A 4,305-nucleotide genomic window follows, 5' to 3' on the forward strand; every position below is an offset into this window, starting at 1 on the left:
GGAGTCTCACTCTGTCACCAGGCTGGAGTGCAGTGGCATGATCTCCGCTCACTGCAACCTCCACCTCCCAGGTTCAAGTGATTCTCCTGCCTCAGCCCCCTGAGTAGCTGGGACTACAGGTGCCCGCCACCACGCCCAGCTGATTTTTGTATTTTTAGGAGAGATGGGGTTTCACCGTGTTAGCCAGGATGGTCTCAATCTTTTGACCTCATGATCCTCCCACCTCGGCCTCCCAAAGTGCTGGGATTACAGGTGTGAGCCACCGCGCCCATCCCACATCTGTAATCTTAACTCTTTGGGAGACCATTTGGTCACTGTGCAGGGTGATGAGGATACAAACTCCAAGGTAAAGTTTCAGCCTTCGGAGCACGCGATGAAGCAGGAGCTAAAACAACACATAAAACCAGGCTCATTGGCAGTGCAGCAGGGGCTGTGATGAAGGAGCACAAGGAAGGGGGGACCAGGTGTGTGCACCTGCCCAGAGGCCGGGTGTGTGTGTGTAAGGCACCTGCCCTGCCTGGGGGTGTGCCCGCGCGCGTGGGGCATCTGACCAGGGTCTGGGTGTGCGTGTATGCGGGGCCTGGGGGGCCGGGGATGTGGCGGGGGTGGGGCGGGGCGCCTGTCCAGAGGAGGCCCCAGTGTCTGAAGTGGGCATGAAGAGCCCAGCAGCATTAGACTAACAAGGACTGACAGGTTTCCCTCAATGGAAAGAAAGTTTTTGAAACAGAAAAACAGCATGGGCATTTGTCGGGTACATAAGAAAGAGATAAAACAGAACCATCTGGGCCAGAAGGCATGATGGGAGAAGTGGCAGGAGCCTGGGAGAGCCTAGGAGAGGTGTGAGCTAGGCTCATCCTGGGGTGGCCCGTCAACGCCAGACTGTATCCGGGAGGCCACTGCGAGACTTTGAAAAGATGCTTCACATAGAAGTTACGGTATTCAGGTGACAGGCAGAGGTTGACCTAAACGCTGCAGGGATGTTGGGTGGAAAGCTGGAACTTAAAATCTTGATTTGGCAAAATCACAGGCTCAGCCGGAGAGGCGAGTGTTGGCCAGGACATAGGATGCACTTCCTCTAAGACTTACAGGAGCTCAGAGCCCTGGACTTCAGCCTTGTGGATGACGAGGTCAGGTTGTTTGCTGAAGATGAGGGTGGGCTGGTAGGGTGGAGAAATGATGGGGTCTGTAAAAATGCTTGAGGCAGGTGCTTAGAGGAGGATGGACGTTGCCAGTGTCCACTTGTGTCCACTTCGCTGCCCACTCACACGTGCGGGTGCCAGGGACTCAGCCTGCTCTTCCTCCTCTTCAGAGCTGTTACCTGTTGTGTTCGTGGAAGTCCTTCTCCAGCCCCCATTTAAGACCAGCTAATCAGGGACAGTCCCGATTCCCCATGACCTTACTTTGTTTTTTTGGTTTGTTTGTTTGTTTTGATTTTTTTTTTTTTTTTTTTGAGACAGAGTTTTGCTCTTGTCGCCCAGGCTGGAGTGCAGTGGCATGATCTCGGTTCACTGCAACCTCTGCTCCCAGGTTCAAGCGATTCTCCTTCCTCAGCCTCCTGAGTAGCTGAGATTACAGGTGCCTGCCACCATGCCTGGCTAATTTTTGTATTTTTGGTAGAGACGGGGTCTCCCCATGTTGGCCAGTCTGGTCTTGAACTCCTAACCTCAAGTGATCCGCCTGCCTCGGCCTCCCAAGTGCTGGGATTACAGGTGTGAGCCACTGCGCCCGGCCTGATACTTGTTTTTTAAGCGATTGCAATTCCGCCTGGTGTTCTGGTGATCTGGTGTTCCGTGCTCTGTTTACCAAAAGAGCAATGCTTTTGTTGTGCTGTATTGTTATTTCAGTTATTTATTTATTTGTCTTTTTTTTTTTTTTTTTGAAACAGGGCCTCAGCCTATCACCTAGACTGGAGTGCAATGGTGTGATCATAGCTCCCTGCAACCTCTAACTCCTGGGCTCAAGCGATCCTCCCACCTCAGCCTCCTAAGTACCTGGGATAATAGGCTCAAACTAGCATGCATGGCTCAGTACATTATTTTTAAAATCTGAATTATGTATATCTTGAACTATACCTAGAGAAGTATACATTGGTGGAAATTGTGAGGTGCCACTGTTCAGAGGCATTCAATCACATTCTCCACTGTTTGAAATTCCCCAACGTATCTATTTTTGCCTTAATTTATATTCCCTATGTTAAGGGCATTTGAGCACATTTTCATGTTTGTTAGCTATTTGTATTTTTCCCTTGCCTGTTTAGATCTAGATTTATTACAAGAAGTTCATGATGGAGACAGCTCAGGAATGGAAGAGGTGAGAGATAATTCTGTCAAGGAATATGGGGGGTGTCGTAGGGAACAGGGAGATGAGGTCAGAGAAGGGACTGAAGCTGCCTGATTGTGTGACCTTCCCAGGAACCCAACCCCTCACTGGTTCCAGTACCAAATTCCATGTTCCTCCTCCCCACCAAGTTTTCTCTCCGGAGTCAGATGCATTTCCCTAGAGTAATTTATTTTAACCGGAATCTTCTTTTACAAATGTCCTATTTGCACAGACTCAAGCCCAAAGACCAGAAGAACCTCTGTCCTGGAAGTCGGTTCTGTTTCCAATGGAGCAACCTCTGCAAAGTGTACCACACGATGAGTTAACATATCTCACTTTTAAAAAGAAAAATACTGATATGCCACTGACATGGTTTGGATGTGCGTTCCCCCATCCCCACCCACAGTCCCATGCCGGGAGTGTCACTCATATTTAGCTCTGAATCAATGGGGAACCCAGGCAGGAAGATCATAATAAACACGGAAAATTCTGATAATTTTGTGATTCCATGAGATAAGAAAAGAACTTCCCTCTCCTGGAAATCTCACTTTGAGGGGAGCCAGCTGACATGTCTTAGGCCTCCCTGCACCCCTGAGAGAGGCCCACATGGAGAGGAGCCCACAGCCAAGGAGGCCTCTTGGAAGCAGACCCTCCAGCCGCACTTGAGCTTTCAGATGATCACAGCCCAAGCTGACTTCTTCTTCTTTTTTTTTTTTTTGAGACAGTCTCACTCTGTCACCTAGGCTGGAGTGCAGTGGCATGGTCTCCGCTCACTGCAGCCTCCACCTCCTGGGTTCAAGAGATTCTCCTCCCTCGGCCTCCCAAGTAGCTGGGATTACAGGCACACTCCACCACCTCTGGATGATTTTTGTATTTTTAGTAGAAACAGGATTTCATCATGTTGCGCGGGCTGGTCTTGAACTCCTGACCTCAGATGATCTGCCTACCTCGGCCTCCCAAAGTGCTGGGATTACAGGCATGAGCCACCGCACCTGGCCTCACAAGTCCTTTCTGAAACCACAGATGGGCACTTTGCCTGCTGTGTGTTATTCTGGGACTTCACCAGCCTCCCTCCTCCTGTCACCGCCATCAGTCTGTGGGATGCACGTGGAGCCTCTTCACAGGACGGCAAGCATTTGAACGTAGCAGGAGGATGACCTGGGGCCAGGGTTTGTTTTGTTTTGTTTCGTTTTGTCTTTTCGAGACAGGGCCTCACTCTGTCACTGTCACCCAGGTGGGAGTGCAGTGGTGCGATCATGGCTCACTGCAGCCTCAACCTCCTGGGCCCAGATGATCCTCCCACCTCATCCTTTTGAGTAGCTGGGACCACAGGCATGTGCCACCACATGGGGCCAGTTTTTGGCCTCCATTCTGAATGGTTGTGATTTCTGTTGAATTCTTTTTCCAAGAGGTGATTGGGTGAGCTAAGATTGACATTATAAAGTATTTTTAAAACAAGGCTGCGAAGGAAGCAGTGGGCGGCGAGGACGATGGAGTGGAGGGAAAGTGCAGGAGGGCCCAGGTCGGGAGGGCCAGGGAGCGCAGCGGCATTTCCGGGGTAATTATGTCTACTTTGCAGCTTTCTTGGTGGTGTCCACAAAAGCCCCACAACATCAGAGCCGCTGCTTTATCCCCAGCACCTGATACAGGCACCATCGAAGCTCGCTGCAGTCTCCACCCTACAGGACTGCAGAAAATACGGAAGAACATGAATAGCATGATTCAAAAAGAAAAAGAGGGCTTACTGGTGCATAACAAAGGGAATTAGGAAGAAATGAACCAGAGACACATTGAATTTTGAGGTCACACTTGTCTGTTTCTTTAGAATTCTCGATAAAGTACTGAACATTGGCTGCACGAATTATTTACACACTTGTCACCATGTAGCCGAGGACTAAAACTTCAACATTCACCTGCTACCAACCTCCAAACGGTGGCGACGTTTGTATCAACAGTTACCTAAATTGTAGGTAGGGAAGTCTAAAT

General features: G+C 49.9%; 1 long non-coding RNA gene across 1 annotated transcript in view; it reads left to right on the forward strand.

The window, feature by feature from the left end:
• The window catches only part of LOC105547827, an 11,988-nt gene extending 9,173 nt beyond the window's left edge, over positions 1-2,815 (forward strand). Inside the window, exons 2-3 of the long non-coding RNA XR_001007282.1 lie at positions 2,258-2,310; positions 2,552-2,815. This is a non-coding gene — a long non-coding RNA (uncharacterized LOC105547827). The remainder of the gene's footprint in view (positions 1-2,257; positions 2,311-2,551) is intronic.
• The last annotated feature ends 1,490 nt before the right edge of the window (positions 2,816-4,305 follow it).

This window comes from Mandrillus leucophaeus, unplaced genomic scaffold, assembly GCF_000951045.1.
Source record: "Mandrillus leucophaeus isolate KB7577 unplaced genomic scaffold, Mleu.le_1.0 Scaffold399, whole genome shotgun sequence".
Lineage (NCBI taxonomy): Eukaryota > Metazoa > Chordata > Mammalia > Primates > Cercopithecidae > Mandrillus > Mandrillus leucophaeus.